Below are 17,763 nucleotides of genomic sequence, written 5' to 3' on the forward strand. Positions count from 1 at the left end.
GATTTAAAAAATTTTTCAAAGGTATATTATTGGCAATTATAACTTCTGATTGCCTTGAAATAATTAGAAGTACAACTTGGGGTTAATATTGGCATACCTCATTTATGCGCTTCCCTTTATTGGACTTCACAGATATTTCATTTTTACAAAGTCAAGATTTATGGCAACCCTGCATCAAACCAGTCTATCAGCACCATTTTTTCAACTGTATTTGCTCACTTCATATCGCTGTGTCACATTTTGGTAATTCTGGTAGTATTTCAGACTTTTTTTCATTATTATTATATTTGCTCTGGTGATCTGTGATTAGTGATCTTTGTCTTGCTGAAGGCTTCAGTGATGGTTAGCATTTTTTAGCAGTGAAGTATTTTTAATTTAGATCTTCATATTAATTTTTTAGACATAATACTGTTATACACTTACTAGACTACTGCGTAGTGTAAACATAACTTTTATATGCATTGGGAAACCAAAAAATTCGTGTGACTTACTCTTGCTTTATTGTGATAATTTGCTTTACTGAGGTGGTCTGGAACCAAACCCACAGTCTGTCTCAGGTTTATCTTTGTACGTGCATGCTAAGTCACTTCAGTCATGTCTGACTCTTCGGCCTGCCAGGCTACTCTGTCCATGGGATTCTCTAGCCAAGATGACGGGTGGGTTGCCATGCCCTCCTTCAGGGAATTGTCCAACCTAGGATTGAACTCATGTCTCTTAATGTGTCCTGCATTGAAAGGTGGGTTCTTTACCACTAGTGCTACCTGGGAAGCCCAGGTATGTCTGTACTTCCAGCCACAGGCAAAGAAATTTGACCTTTTAATTTATGTAATATTTAAAAATATGTTTTAGTGTAGCTTTTCGAAATATTTAAAGTGGTGCCCCTATCATTACCATTTCATTTATGAGCCTCTAGTTGGGAGCCATTAACTCTAAAAAATTTTTTTTCTATCTTTTGGCCATATCATATGGCATGTGGGATCTTCTTTCCCTGACCAGGGATCATACCCTTGTCCCCCTCAGTGGAAGGGCAGAATCTTAGCCACTGGATTGCCAGGGAAGTTCCCTGGCTCTAAAAATTTTGATCAGCCTTGTTTGTATTTAGACTTCTTAACTCAATTGTATTAATATTGTAATTAATAAGGAATTTTTTCTTTTCCTGTGTATATTGCTTTAATGGATAGATTGTATCCCTTTGCCTTAATGTACCTAACTTTTTTTAAAGCATTTGCTTTTCTTCTTTTTCCTGCAGTTATAAATATCTTTACCATGAGAAATAGCTTTTCTAAAAAATGCTCCTTGAGTGCTATTTTAGTGGGGGCTAGTTTTTTTCTTGGTGCCTTTTAGGTGGTATTTTAGTGGATTTAGCAGATCAAAGGGTATTTTTTTTTTTTTTTTACAGTTTTTGTGATGTCGTGCTACTTTGGTTGAGCTTCTTTTCAAAGGTGTCACTTTGTGGGTTGGAACCATTTCAGTGTTTAAATCTCGACTGCTGAACCAAAGTTTTAAGGCATGTTAACAGTCTCGAAAAAATGATAAATTGGATCTATTCAAAACTGAGCTTTCATTGGAAACAGGTGGAAGGATGGAAATGCATTAACTGTAAATCTTGAAGTCAGTTTATTAAGATACTGCTGTTTAGCTTAATTAGAGAGCTGTGTAACAGAGGTGGCATTTGAATGAAGTATTGAAGGATAGGAACGACTTAAACTTGAGGATGTGAGTTGTTGTTTAGTTGCTAAGTTGTGTCCGACTCTTTTGCAACCCCATGGACCATAACCTGCCAGGCTCCTCTGTCCATGGGATTTCCCAGGCAAGAATACTGGAGTCGGTTGCCATTTCCTTCTTCGGAGGATCTTCCTGACCCAGGGATCAAACCTGCATCTCCTTCATTGAAGGTGGATTCTTTACTGCTGAGCCACTGGGGAAGCCTGACGATGGTGGGGATGGGTAAAAGGTGGGTGAACGTGGAACTCTGGGGCATGTTTAGGCAATCTTGAGTCATACTATTTGGCTATAACATATGCTATTTAGAGTATAGTAATGGAAGCTAGGATTAAAGAGTTAGTTAGGGGAACAAGTAAAATAAATAAGAATATACCAGGTAGATTATGAAAAAATAATAGTGGGAAAAAAGAAATGATGGTAATTGATTGTAATAGCTTGAAGACTATTGAGAGGGTAACAGGCAGGAAGGCCTGGGGATCAAATCTATTCCCAGTTTTTCAGGGTACAGTTCAAAGGAGTGAGGCTGGAATTGTTAGCTCCCATCTGTAAGAGAGAAAAAAAGTCACCAGCGCCATCTTTCTGCCGGAGGTGTCCCTCACTGCTCTAGATGGGGGTGTAGACAGACTGTACACCAAAGCTTTTCTTTCCTGGTTAGACTTAGTCTGTCCCTTACCGACGCAGGCGTCATACTCATCCCTCCTGGTTCTACCACCGAGACGGGGTGGGGATACACTAGGGGTAGACCTGATGGCATCCCTGACCGATGTCCACCCCCTCACCATTAAAACCTTACTTGCCTCATGTCATCCGGGTGCAATCAGAGTAACCTTCCAGAATGTCTCCCAAGCTGAGACCGCTGGGGGAAACATTTGTCAGCTGAGTGTCTGTGCACGACCCTGAGTATATTCCTGACCACGATAAGACCAATACCAACATAAAACTGAGATGTTCCTTCCAAGCATCACCACACCAGTATAAGAGCCTCCTCTGGTCCACTAAGAGCCAGTGTTACTGAAGGGAACCCATTGTAGTTCAATCCGAGTAACCTTTAACTTCAGAGATGTTCTTGGAGCTAGAGCTCCATCTAGCTTCCGAACTTCCGATTCCTAGCGAGGCTAGGTGCTTCCTGACTACCAATCCAAGTTTGGGACCTAAATCACAGTACACAGTAACAGCATAGATTACAAGTCCCTTGAAAGTCTATGATCCAATAGATTAGGTTAGTACTTCTAATTCCCAAGGAGTTATGAAATGGTCAAAGAGACCGAAAAGTTTGACCGAGAAAGGAAAGTTCAGTCCACACACTTTGCCCATTTCTGGTCGGTCCCCAAAGGAGACATTGGGTGCCTCTTGGGATTGGCAGGTCGGTATAAACTCCCGACAGGTTTCTGCCATAAGCCATATGAGATCACCGTGGAACCACAGAGCAGGGCTCCTCACTTGCTTCGTGCAGGGCGTTTCATTCATTCACACAAGCACACCGTAGAGTTAGTAGAGTACAGCAGAAAACGTGTACGCTAGGAGAACAAAGAACTAGAGCTCCAAGCATCCTTACCTTGTCCTGAAGGATCCCGGACAAGCCCCCAAGATGAAAGGTTGTTGTTGACCCACGAAAAGATGCCGTGATTCTTGGCCTCCGGAGGAGAAAAATTCAATTTGGGGCCAGAGACGAGGCTTGATCGCTCAGAGCTTTTGTGTAATAAAGGTTTATTAAAGTATAAAGGAGATAGGGAAAGCTTCTGACACAGGCATCAGAAGGGGGCAGAAAGAGTACCCCCCTGCTAGTCTTCAGCTGGATGTTATATAGTCACTAGCAGTCTGTTAGGAGAAAGCAATGGCACCCCACTCCAGTACTCTTGCCTGGAAAATCCCAAGGGCGGAGGACCCTGGAAGGCTGCAGTCCATGGGGTCGCTAAGAGTCAGACGTGACTGAGCGACTTCACTTTCACTTTTCACTTTCATGCATTAGAGAAGGAAATGGCAACCCACTCCAGTGTTCTTGCCTGGAGAATCCCAGGGACGGGGGAGCCTGGTGGGCTGCCATCTATGGGGTCGCACAGAATCAGACACGACTGAATCGACTTAGCAGCAGCAGTAGCAGCAGTCTGTTAGTGAAAGAAAGGAATGTCTTAAAACTCAGAATGGCACTAGGCCCCTCATCCATAAGATGTATTTTGGGATAATCTTGGCACCAGACGATTCATCCCAGACCATAAAACGGTTGACTTGAATCTTGTAGAAGGGCAGATTACCATACAAATAGTTCCGTTTACATAGATTAGGGGAACAATGTCTGAGTATAACATATTGATTTGTCAAGTAGGTTCTGAGCCATTAGGCACAACTGACTTGAAGACAGAGTTTGGGGTAAATGCATAGTACATTAACATAGCTTAAGACAAACATTTCCATAAGAAAAATGCATTGGTTAACTCAAGGTTTGAGAATAGTTAACTTCAGGTGAAACCAAGAGTCTTTATGGCAACACAGTATTTTAAGAGAAACCTCCTTTTAAATTTGTATCTAGATAGCATATTCGAAAAGCAGAGACATTACTTTGCCAACAAAGGTCCATCTAGTCAAGGCTATGGTTTTTCCTGTGGTCATGTCTGGATGTGAGAGTTGGACTGTGAAGAAGGCTGAGCACCGGAAGAATTGATGCTTTTGACCTGTGTTGTTGGAGAAGACTCTTGAGAGTCCCTTGGACTGCAAGGAGATCCAACCAGTCCATTCTGAAGGAGATCAGCCCTGGGATTTCTTTGGAAGGAATGATACTAAAGCTGAAACTCCAGTACTTTGGCCACCTCATGTGAAGAGTTGACTCATTGGAAAAGACTCTGATGCTGGGAGGGATTGGGGGCAGGAGGAGAAGGGGATGACAGAGGATGAGATGGCTGGATGGCATCACTGACTCGATGGACGTGAGTCTGAGTGAACTCCAGGAGTTGGTGATGGACAGGGAGGCCTGGCATGCTGCGATTCATGGGGTCGCAGAGTCGGACACGACTGAGCGACTGATCTGATCTGATCTGAGAGAAGAGAAAAAATATCGCTAGTTTGTTTCCTCCTGCCGCTTCCCAGAGATAAAATGTCTGACACTTGCAGCCTATTTCCTCCTTTGGAGACCCCTGGCCTTCCTGCCCTTACCCTCTCACTATGGGCTGCCACTATTGCTACTATAAATAACTCTTGCAGGAAAATTACTACTCTGTTAGTCATTCTGCTAGGGTCCTCATTTTAGCAGACCTGTAATTTTCTAGGAAAAGAAGGATCAGTGTTTGTAGGATTGTTGATATAGGTGGAACTGATTCATTTTCATAGTCTGATCAGATAAGAGACTATGAGAGATACAGAAGACAATGGACATTGAGAAGGTGGAGAGGAAAAAAAAAGTGAAATAACGTTTGCTTCTTGGGCCCTTTCTAAGAAGCTTTTCATCTAAAGCTTCAGCAACAATGGTGGCTTTTAGTCTTGGTTTTCTTCCAAGGACTGATAGAAGGCCCTAGTCTCAGGTGTTCGTGTTACTCTTACTAAACTCAGTTACTGGCAGGTTGGGCCCCCAGTTTAACCTCATTTATTACTCTCTCTGGATCTCTAGTGCCAAGAGAAGAGTCTGAGGGGCCATCTTTGTCGTAACTGCAACTTGAAGATTGATGGTACTTGGAGCAGTGAAAGGATCCAGGAGACTTGGGTTGCTTTAGTTGGGGAGGAACCCCTCTTATGACCTGTGGGTTGAGGATACTGCTTTGTATCACAGTGTAGAACTTGAGGTTTTAATGGCTTTTTAACCTTCTGATGAAGATTACTTACTCTTAACATCGAGATGTACTTCGTAACAGCTCTAAATTCTAAAGTTTTAAGAGACATCCGCGCTCATGCAGTAGGGTGTAAAGAACATTGGATGGGATGTCTGGAGGGGTTTCTAACCCCATTTTGCCTTATACTCATTGGTGACTTACTGTCTCTGAGCCAGTTTCCTTATCTGTAAAAGCCCTCTGAGGGTTGTGATGAAGCTTAATGAAATAATATACAATATGAAAATGTTTTCAGTGGATTTCAGGTGGTATATATGTTTTTTCCTTTTTCTTCTTCAAGGCTTCTCATTCCATATCTTGCCAAGAGAGTAGGAAATATGCAGAAGTAATGTGTAGATAATTATGAAAAAATTTGGGTTCATGTAATTGACCTTTTGAAAAGGAGTGCTTTTCACTTAAAAAGATATGTAGAAAACTGTGTCCTTACTGCAAAATTCAGGCTTAAGAAAGTAGGGAAAGAAGAAAGTAGGGAAAACCACTAGGCCATTCAGACCACTAGATTTAAATAAAATTCCTTATGATTGTACAGTGGAGGTGATGAATAGATTTAAGGGATTAGATATGGTAGATAGAGTACCTGAAGAACTATGGACAAAGGTTCATAACATTGTAAAGGAAGCAGTGACCAAAATTATCCCCAAGAAAAAGGAATGCAAGAAGGCAAAGTGGTTGTCTGAGGAGGCCTTACAAATAGCTGAGGAAAGTGAAAAGCAAGGGAGAAAGGTAAAGATGTACCCAGCTGAATGCTGAATTCCAGAGAACAGCAAGGAGAGATAAGAAGGCCTTCTTCAATGAACAATGCTAAGAAGTAGAGGAAAACAATAGAATGGGAAAGACTAGAGATTTCTTCAAGAAAATTTGAAATATCAAGGGAACATTTCATGCAAGGATGGGCACAATAAAGGACAGAAACGGTAAGGACCTAACACAGGCAGAAGAGGTTAAGAAGAGGTGACAAGAACACAGAAAAACTACAAAAAAGGTCTTAATGACCTGGATAACCACAATGGTGTGGTCACTCACATAGAGCCAGATATTGTGGAGTGTGAAGTGGGCTTTAGGAAGCATTACTATGAACAAAGTTAGTGGAGGTCATGGAATTCCAGCTGAGCTATTTCAAATCCTAAAAGATGGTGCTGTTAAAGTACTACACTCAGTATGTTAGCGAATTTGGAAAACTCAACAGTGGCCACAGGACTGGAAAAGAAGGACAATGCCAAAGGATATTCAGACTGCTGTACAGTTGCACCCATTTTGAATGCTAGTAAGGTTATGCTCAAAATACTTCAAGCTAGACTTCAGCAATATGTGACACAGAGAAATTCCAGATGTACAAAATGGGCTTAGAAGGCAGAGGAGGGTCAGGATGGGGAACACATGTATACCCATGGCTGATCCATGTGAATGTATGGCAAAACCACCACAATATTGTAAAGTAATTAGCCTCCAATTAAAAGAAAAAGAAGAAAAGGGCGGGGGGAGAGCAGAGGAACCAGAGACTAAATTGCCAACATTTGGTGGATCATAGAGAAAGCAAGGGAATTCAAGAAAAACATCTACTTCTGCTTCATTGACTGGGCTAAAGCCTTTGACTGTGGATCAGGACAAACAGTGGAAAATCCTTAAAGAGATGGGAATACCTGAACATATTACCTGTTAGCAACAGGTAGAACCAAGCAACAGTTAGAACCAAACATGAAACAAAGGACTGGTTCAATATTGGGAAAAGAGTACAGCAAGGTGATAAATTGTCACCCTGCTAATTTAACTTTGATGCAGAGTACATCATGAGAAATTCTGGGCTGGATGAATCACAGCTGGAATCAAGATTGCCAGGAGAGAAATAACAACTTCAGATATGCAGATGATACCACCCTAATGGCAGAAAGTGAAGAGGAAGTAAAGAGCCTCTTAATGAAAGTGATAGAGGAGAGTGAAAAAACTGGCTTAAAACTCAACATTCAAAAAACTAAGATCATGGCATTCAGTCCCATCACTTCATGACAAATAGAAGGGGAAAAAGTAGAAGCAGTGACAGATTTTATTTTCTTGGGTTTCAAAATTACTGTGGATGGTGAATGCAGTCATAAAATTAAAAGACACTTGCACCTTGGAAGGAAAGCTATGACAAGAACCTAGACAGCATATTAAAAACCAGAGACATCATCTTGCCAACAAAAGTCTGTATAGTCAAAGCTATGGTTTTTCCAGGGGTCATGTTCAGCTGTAAAGATGGCTGAATGCTGAAGAATTGATGATTTCAGATTGTGGTGATGGAGAAGACTCTTGAGAGTTCCTGGGACTGCAGGGAGATCAGACCAGTCAATCTTAAAGGAGATCAACCCTGAATATTCACTGGAAGGACTGATGTTGAAGCTGAAGCTCCAGTACTTGGCCACCAGATTCGAAGAGCTGACTCATTGGAAAAGACCCTGTTGCTGAGAAAGATTGAAGGCAAAAGGAGAAGAGGACCACAGAGGACAAGGTAGCTGGATGGCATCACCGACTTAGTGGACATGAATTTGACCAGCTCTGGGAGATAATGAAGGGCAGGGAAGCCTGGTATGCTGTTTCATGCTTTATTCATTTGTGGTAATCTGGGAAGGGAGAACCACGCTGAGTCTAGTTGGAAACTGAACCTAATTGGAAACTGAACTTAGAGTCTCGGTAGAGTTTTCACTATAAGGTAGTATTGGGTCATGAATTTCAGATATTTTTTCCTCCTAAGAGGAATTTTAGTAACAAGGCAGAAAGTGATGTTTCTTCCCCCTTTTGCAGTCAGTGAGTAATAATAGCTATGCAAGTCCCTTTTGTAGGTGATGAGTCAGGACTCCTACAATTATTTTGGCTTTGAGTTAAATTTTAAGTTTTATTCATTTCAGTTTTCAAATACTGTGTTAATATTGTGGAACTATTTTAATACATGTTTCTTTGGTTTAAAATAAATAATTTCATTGGAAATAGATGGGGAAACAGTGGAAACAGTGTCAGACTTAATTTTTTGGGGCTCCAAAATCACTGCAGATGGTGATTGCAGCCATGAAATTAAAAGACCCTTACTCCTTGGAAGGAAAGTTATGACCAACTTAGATAGCATATTCAAAAGCAGATTACTTTGCCAACAAAGGTCGATCTAGTCAAGGCTGTGGTTTTTCCAGTGGTCACGTCTGGATGTGAGAGTTGGATTGTCAAGAAAGCTGAGCGCCGAAGAATTGATGCTTTTGAACTGTGGTGTTGGAGAAGACTCTTGAAGAGTCCCTTGGACTGCAAGGAGATCCAACCAGTCCTTTCTAAAGGAGATCAGTCCTGGGTGTTCTTTGAAAGAACTGATGCTGAAGCTGAAACTCCAATACTTTGGCCACCTCATGCGAAGAGTTGACTCATTGGAAAAGACCCTGATGCTGGGAGGGATTGGGGGCAGGAGGAGAAGGGGATGACAGAGGATGAGATGGCTGGATGGCATCACCAACTCGATGGACATGAGTTTGAGTAAACTCCCGGAGTTGGTGATGGACAGGGAGGCCTGGCGTGCTGCGATTCATGGGGTCACAAAGAGTTGGACATGACTGAGCAACTGAACTGAACATGATATATTAGTCTTCTAATATTCACCCTTAAATTGGTATATATAAATAGGAAGAGTTTCTCTTTGTTTTTTTAATTTTTTTATTTATTTAGCTGTGCTGGGTCTTAGTAGTGGCATGTGGGATCTGGTTCCCTGACCAGGGATCAAACCTAGGCCCCCTGCCTTGGGAGCACGGAGTCTTAACCACTGAACCACCAGGGGAATCCCGAATGTTTATTTTAATCCTGTACTTTAATATTATTAAGACATGTAAGTTTTGCAATATAGAAAGTAGGAATAAGTTAGTATTATAAATCCAAGTTGAAAAGAATTCTCTTACCAACTGGAGAGAAATGTGCTATTATGCATATATATATATATTTTTTTTTACTATAATCTCTTTATCTTGGGATCATATGTGCTCAAAGTAGGAAATTTAGAAAGTACATAAAAAGCATAAAGAAAAAATAGCAATCACCCATAGTCCAGCCTTCTAAAAGTAACTTGAAAGTGAAAGTCTCTCAGTTGTGTCCGACTCTTTCCGACCCCATGAATTATAAAGTCCATGGAATTCTCCATGCCAGAATACTGGAGTGGGTAGTCTTTCCCTTCTCCAGGGGATCTTCCCAAACCAGGGATTGAACCCAGGTCTCCCACATTGCAGGTGGATTCTTTACCAGCTGAGCCACAAGGGGAGCCCAGAAGTAACTTAGCCATGTTTAATCTTTTGTGTATTTCTTTCCATAGTTGTTTCTGTGTTGAATTAAAAATACATTGTAATTCACCTCAGTGTTTACAGCAGCATTATTTACAGTAGCCAAGACATGGAAGCAACCTAAATGTCTCTTGAGAAGTGAATGGACAAAGAAGATGTGGCATATATACACAATAGAATAGTACTCAGCCATAAAATGGAGAAGGCAATGGCAACCCACTCCAGTACTCTTGCCTGGAAAATCCCATGGACGGAGGAGCCTGGTAGGCTACAGTCCATGGGTCGCTAAGAGTCAGACATGACTGAGCGACTTCACTTTCACTTTTCACTTTCATGCGTTGAAGAAGGAAATGGCAACCCACTCCAATGTTCTTGCCTGGAGAATCCCAGGGACGGGGGAGCCTGGTGAGCTGCCATCTATGGGGTCGCACAGAGTCGGACACGACTGAAGTGACTTAGCAGCAGCAGCGGCAGCAGCCATAAAAAGAATGAATTAATGCCATTTGCAGCAACATGGTCAGAAAACTAAGATCATGGCATCTGGTTCCATCACTTCATGGCAAATAGATGGGGAAACAATGGAAACAGTGGCAGACTTGGGCTCCAAAATCACTGCAGATGGTGATTGCAGCCATGAAATTAAAAGACACTTACTCCTTGGAAGAAAAGCTATGACCAACCCAGACAGCATATTAAAAAGCAAAGACATTACTTTGCCAACAACGGTCTGTCTAGTCAAGGCTATGGTTTTTCCAGTGGTCATGTATGGATGTGAGAGTTGGACCATAAAGCAAGCTGAGCGCTGAAGAATTGATGCTTTTGAACTGTGGTGTTGGAGAAGACTCTTGAGAGTCCCTTGGACTGCAAGGAGATCCAGCCAGTCCATTCTAAAGGAGATTAGTCCTGGGTTTTCATTGGAGGGACTGATGATAAAGCTGAAACTCTGGCCACCTGATGTGGAGAGCTGACTCATATGAAAAGACTCTGATGCTGGGAAAGATTGAGGGCAGGAGGAGAAGGAGACGACAGAGGATGAGATGGTTGGATGGCATTACTGACACAATGGACATGGGTTTGGGTGGACTCTGGGAGTTTGTCCCTGGGTGGACAGGGAGTCCTGGTGTGCTGTGGTTCATGGGGTCGCAAAGAGTCGGACACGACTGAGCGACTGAACTGAACTGAACTCTCTGTATTTCTTCTCTTTGAGATTTGCAGCATCTGAAAGATTCTTTTTGTTATAGGAGTTTGTTGTGGTTTGACTCTTGAGTGAGACCTGTAATGCATACTTTAATTTAAGGTAGTTGTTGGTTCCCAGATCTCTTTGAGAATCTGATACAAACTATGGATCCTTGCTCTAGCTTCCTCAATCTGTTTCATTTGAAATCTTGGCCTGCCTATTGCACAGATAATATTAATACCTTAGGTTGTCCTTTTACTTTATCTTGAAGTTATTCTTGTGACACTTTTCTGTGATAGATTGAGTTTCCTATATCTCATATATACATCTTTCTTGGTTAATTTAGTTTTGGCAGAGAACCTTTTAAATTTCCACAAAGCTTGCTGTTGTCTCTCTTTTTTAAGAAACTTTATTGAGATATAATTTACATACCATGAAGTTCATATCTCCTCGATGTAGGCAACTACAAATCTACTTTCTGTCTTTGTAGATTTGCTTATTCTGGACATTTTGTTTAAATGGAATACAATTTTTAAAATCTTTAAAATATGTATTATTTTAGAATAGATTTAAACTTACAGAAAAGTTGTGAAGATAGTACAGAAGTTGCTATATGCCTCACACGCAGTTGCCCCCAATAGTAATATCATTACACTCATTTGTCACAGTTAGTGAGCCAGTATTGACACATTATTAATTAAAGTGTGGATCTGTTTTCATCCACTCTGCTAGATCTTTGAAGTGCACTTTCAAATTTGGGAATTCATGGCACTTAACTTCTGGAAGATTTTGTTGAATTATTTTTTTGATCTTCCCCTTAATTTTCTCTTTATGGGATTCTGTTATTTGGATATTAGACTTCCTGGACTGACTAGACACTTTATTCATGTTTTCTTAGTTTTTGCATAACTCTACTTCTGTTCTAGTATTCCCGTTCAGGATACCGTATTATAAATAGTAGCTATGTTTGCTTAGGCTTCTTTTAGCTAAATCGTTCAACTGGCTAATTTTCTTTTTGATGACTTCAGCAGTTTTTAAGAATATTGGTCAACTGTTTTGTAGACTGTTCCTCAATTAGGGTCTGTGTGACATTTTTCTTCTTGATTAGACTGGGATTATGGTGTTTTGAGAGGAAGATTACAGAGGTATGTATATCAGGAGTACACACATATTCTGAACATGACTTATCATTGTTGACGTTTATCTTAATCTCCTGGTAGCATTTATCAGGTTTTTCCAATGTTTATCAGGTTTGTCACATTTGGTAGTGTTTGTCAGATTTTTCCTATGAGCAGCCCATACTTAAGGAGTGGGGAGTTATTTTCCACCTCTTTGAGAGCAGAGTATTTATTTACATAAATTATTTGGAACTTTTCTGCACATGAGATTTGTCTCTTCTCCCTCTATTTAATGACTTATTTATATTAGTATCACTCATCACTCATGGATATTGATTTTATTCCTTGGGTTATAATTCAACTTCTTTATTATTACTATTATTATTGGCCGTGCTGAGCAGCTGGCAGGATTCTGGTTCCCAGACCAGGGATCAAACCCGCCGCCCTCAGCACTGAAAGCATGGTGTCCTGATTATTAGCACGCCAGGAAATTCCCTCAGCTTATTTATTTTGTTGTTCAAATTATTCTAGCTTTGGCCCTTGGAAGATGGTTCAGTGGGCTCTTGTGTCTGATGTGCCTGAATCATTGTGGGACTTTTTTGAATACTTCCTTACTTTTTGGCACTACAAGATGTTCCAGGTTCCTCCTTTATATTTCCTGCTCAGTTAAAGAACCAGCTGTTTCTCTAAGTAGCCTTAAGTCATTTTATTGGAGAATAATATTAGAAACCAAGATCTCGGTATTAGTTGTGCTCATTGTTAATGGGGTACTCTTGCCTCTAAGCCTGATCAATAGTATTTTTGAAACTTTTTTTTCTATATAGTTTTCTGTTTCTTCAGAGTTGCATTAATTGATCGATTGGGTGTGCTGTGCTTGGTGGCTCAGTCACGTCTGACTCTTTGCCACCCATGGACTCTGTAGCCTGCCAGGCTTCTCTGTCCATGGGGATTCTCTGGGCAAGAATACTGGAGTGGGTTGCTATGCCCTCCTCCAGGGAATCTTCCCAACCCAGGGATCAAACCCAGGTCTTCTGCATTGCAGGTTAATTCTTTACCATCTGAGCCAAGAGGGAAGCCCTTGATGTCTTTCTTTAATTGTAGTCTTTCCCCAAATGCCTCATGATCTCTGGCTATGCATTCACATCTAAGAATAGTGCACCAGGAAGCTGATTGGGAAGCTCTGTGTTTGTAGGTGGGGTTTGGTTACTGAGAGGTTAACTACAGAATTGATTTGGCTACATAGTTTTTTTCCTGGGCCACCAGTATCTCTGGGTCTTTTTTCTTGTGCTGGTCAGGTTCATGTAAAAGGCTCCTTAGATCTCCGCCTTTGAAGTCATAATCCTTGCTGCCAGTTTTCTTGAGAGCCAAGGGTTTCTTGAAGAGAGGCCAAGGGAAGAGCTCTGGGGGGCTCAATGTTCAGTATGTAAATGTTCTATTTTCCTATTTTTATTTTTTAAAATAATTTTATTTGTTCGTTTATTTTTGGCTGTGCTGGTTCATTGCTGCACAGGCTTTCTCTGGTTGTGGAGAGCAGGGGCTGCTTTTTAGTTCTGGTGTGTGGGCTTCTCATTGTGGTGGTTTCTCTTGTTGCCGAGCAGGGGCTCTAGGGCATGTGGGCTTCAGTAGTTGTGGCACGTGCCCTCAGTATTTGAAGCTTCCAGGCTCTAGAGCACAGGCTCAGTAGTTATGGTACATGGGTTTACCTGCCAAGTGGCATGTGGGATCTTCCCTGACCAGGGTTGAACCCATGTCTTCTGCATTGGCAGGCAGATTCTTTATCACTGAGCCACCAGGGGTGGCTCAGACCCTCCTTATATTTATATTGTGAAATGATCACATAAGTCTAGTTAATATCTATCACCAGACATAGTTACAAGTTTTCTTCCTTGTGATGAGAACTTTTACCCTTGAACAGCTTTTAGATATATAGTATATTACTGTTAACTATTGGAAGGACTGATGCTGAAAATGAAACTCCAATACTTTGGCCACCTGATGGGAAGAACTGACTTATAAGAAAAGAACTTGATGCTGGGAAAGATTGAAGGCAGGAGGAGAAGGGGACGACAGAGGATGAGATGGTTGGATGACATCACCAACTCAATGGACATGAGTGTGAGCAAAACTCTGGGAGTTGGTGATGGACAGGGAAGCCTAGCGTGCTACAGTCCATGGGATCGCAAAAAGTCAGACACAATTGAGTGACTGAACTGAATTGTTAACTATGGTTCAGTTCAGTTCATTCATTCAGTCGTGTCTGACTCCTTGTGACCCCATGAATCGCAGCACGCCAGGCCTCTCTGTCCATCACCAACTCCCTGAGTTTACCCAAACTCATGTCCGTCGAGTTGGTGATGCCATCCAGCCATCTCGTCCTCTGTCGTCCCCTTCTCCTCCTGCCCCCATCCCTCCCAGCATCAGGGTCTTTTCCAATGAGTCAACTCTTCGCATGAGGTGGCCAAAGTATTGGAGTTTCAGCTTTAGCATCAGTCCTTCCAGTGAACACCCAGGACTGATCTCCTGGTTGGATCTCCTTGCAGTCCAGGGGACTCTTCAAGAGTCTTCTCCAACACCACAGTTCAAAAGCATCAATTCTTCAGCACTCAGCTTTCTTCACAGTCCAGCTCTCGCATCCATACATGACCATTGGAAAAACCATAGCCTTGACTAGACAGACCTTTGTTGGCAAAGTAATGTCTCTGCTTTTAATATGCTATCTAGGTTGGTCATAACATTCCTTCCAAGTAGTAAGCATGTTTTAATTTCATGGCTGCAGTCACCATCTGCAGTGATTTTGGAGCCCCAGAAAATAAAGTCTGACACTGTTTCCCCTTCTATTTACCATGAAGTGATGGGACCGGATGCCATGATCTTAGTTTTCTGAATGTTGAGCTTTAAACCAACTTTTTCACTCTCCTCTTTCACTTTCATCAAGAGGCTTTTTAGTTCCTCTTCACTTTCTGCCATAAGGGTGGTGTCATCTGCATATCTGAGGTTATTAATATATCTCCCAGCAATCTTGATTCCAGCTTGTGCTTCTTCCAGCCCAGCGTTTCTCATGATGTACTCTGCATATAAGTTAAATAAGCAGGGTGACAATATGCAGCCTTGATGCACTCCTTTTCCTATTTGGAACCAGTCTATTGTTCCATGTCCGGTTCTAACTGTTGCTTCCTGACCTGCATACAGGTTTCTCAAGAGGCAGGTCAGGTGGTCTGGTATTCCCATGTGTTTCAGAATTTTCCACAGTTTATTGTGATCCACACAGTCAAAGGCTTTGACATAGTCAATAAAGCAGAAATAGATGTTTTTCTGGAACTCTCTTGTTTTTTTGATGATCCAGCGGATGTTGGCAATTTGATCTCTGGTTCCTCTGCCTTTTCTAAAACCAGCTTGAACATCAGAAAGTTCATGGTTCACGTGTTGCTGAAGCCTGGCTTGGAGAATTTGAGCATTACTTCACTAGCGTGTGAGATGAGTGCAATTGTGTGGTAGTTTGAGCAGTCTTGGCATTGCCTTTCTTTGGGATTGGAATGAAAACTGACCTTTTCCAGTTCTGTGGCCACTGCTGAGTTTTCCAAATTTGCTGCCATACTGAGTGCAGCACTTTCACAGCATCATCTTTCAGGATTTGAAATAGCTCAAATGGAATTCTATCAGCTCCACTAGCTTTGTTCGTAGTGATGCTTTCTAAGTCCCACTTGACTTTACATTCCAGGATGTCTGGCTCTAGGTGAGTGCTCACACCATTGTGATTATCTGGGTCATGAAGACCTTTTTTGTACAATTCTTCCATGTATTCTTGCCACCTCTTCTTAATATCTTCTGCTTCTGTTAGGTCCATACCATTTCTGTCCTTTATCGAGCCCATCTTTGTATGAAATGTTCCCTTGGTATCTCTAATTTTCTTGAAGAGATCTCTAGTGTTTCCCACTCTGTTGTTTTCTCTATTTTCTTGCATTGATCACTGAGGAAGGCTTTCTTATCTCTGAATTACATCTCCAGGACTTACTTATCTTATAACTGGAAGTTTGTAGCTTCTGACCACAATCACCCATTTTGCCTTGCCCACTCATTGTTTTATTTACTCATTGTAAAGGATAAACTTTCCTTTTTCTTCTGCAATGGAGGAGCTAGGTGGAGTGGGAAAGGTGTGAGGTCGGGTGGGGTGGGATGGGATGGGGTCCAGCTGGTTGTTTTCTTTTTTAATTGAGATATAATTCATGTAACATAAATGTGTCATTCCGAAGTGTAGACTTTAGTGGTTTTTAGTGTATTCACTGTGTTGTGCAGCCATCACACTATCTAGTTCCAGAACATTTCCATCATCCCCAAAAGAAACTACATAGCTATTAGCAGTCTGTCCCTTGGTACTACTTTTTGTTTCTACGAATATGCCTATTCTAGACATTTCATATACGTGAAATTGCACAACATGTGGCCTTTTGTGTCTGGCTTCTTTCACTTAGCATAATGTTTTCAAGATTCATTTGTGTTGCAGCATATAACAGTACTTCATTTATTTTTATAGCCAAATAATGTTCCGTTGTGTAGTTATACAACGTTTTGTATTATCTGTTCATGAGTTGATGCCATCTGGTTCTTAAATAGACTTTCAATTAGTCCTTCTGTTTTTAGCCCCATCTTAATCCCTACTTCCATAAGTACCTGATGCTACAAGTTCTTGAGCTTTTTGGAGATTATCTTCAATTTTTCATTCTGTAGGTTTATGCTTCCCTAATTCTGGTATTGTTTCAGTGGGATTTGGGGAAGAGAAAGGCAGCAGAGGAATAACCAATGCTCACAATTTGAGAGGTAGGATTTCTGTGCTTGGTCAGACCCAGTAGTCATTAAGTCATGGAATGATCAAGCTGGAAAAACCTTTACAGATCACCAGTGAGTTCTCCACTTTTTAAAAAAAATCTTTTGTTGAGGAAAGTAAGACCCACAAACTCAGTAAATTGTTAAGGGTCGTACATCTGGTAGTCAAGGTAGGACCTTGACCCTCTCTCCTGCCTTCTACCCTAGTTTCTTACACTCAGTTTAGACTGCTTATTTTAAAATTTGGTATTGAGAGCATGGGAACTGTTGCTCAGATTTGTCCTTTGCTACTTCTTTCTTAGAGATTCTAGTCCAGTGGGTTTACCTAAGCCTGGTCTTCTGGACAGCCCAGCTTTCTAAGTACCCCAGTGTATGCATATGTATAGCCTCTGAGAGCCCTCACTGTGTTAAGAACAGTATGTGTGTTTCCAGCTCACAGGACTGGGTTTGTTAGACTGGCCTGAAATACCATGAATTTGAGAGCTTTTTACTTCCCCCGCTAAACACCAGCAAATTACATGTCTTAGTTCAATATGTTAGCTCAACAGATGTGTCCCCTGCAGGGTATTCAGCTGGGCTGAAAAGGAGGCAGTCTGCACCTGATAGCTTGCTACTTAAATTCTGTCTTATCTGTGGTTTGGGGCAGTCCTCTTTAGATAGGTACTTGTTAAAATTGGGTCAGTCTCTTGTTAAAATTGGGTACATGAGAAGTTCAGCCATTTTAAGAATACTAATTGCATGAGTTGGACTAGGTGTGGTGCCCTGATGATATCAAGTTGGAGGCAAAGCATCAATAAAGGTAGTGGCCATATGTACAAATCTAAAGT

The 17,763-nt window shown here is 41.4% G+C and overlaps 1 protein-coding gene across 4 annotated transcripts in view; it reads left to right on the plus strand.

Moving 5' to 3' along the window:
* DENND5A (DENN domain containing 5A) overlaps positions 1-17,763 on the plus strand; it is a 94,427-nt gene that overhangs the window by 18,044 nt on the left and 58,620 nt on the right. Inside the window, exon 1 of one of the 4 annotated variants that reach the window (XM_024975808.2) lies at positions 1,934-1,954. The exons of the other annotated variants lie outside the window; for them this stretch is intronic. The gene's annotated coding sequence lies outside the window, so the exon portion shown is untranslated. Of the gene's footprint in view, positions 1-1,933; positions 1,955-17,763 lie in introns of those variants that run through there. 4 annotated transcript variants of the gene reach the window in all.

The sequence above is a fragment of the Bos taurus genome, chromosome 15 (genome assembly GCF_002263795.3).
Source record: "Bos taurus isolate L1 Dominette 01449 registration number 42190680 breed Hereford chromosome 15, ARS-UCD2.0, whole genome shotgun sequence".
In the NCBI taxonomy this organism is placed as follows: Eukaryota; Metazoa; Chordata; class Mammalia; order Artiodactyla; family Bovidae; genus Bos; species Bos taurus.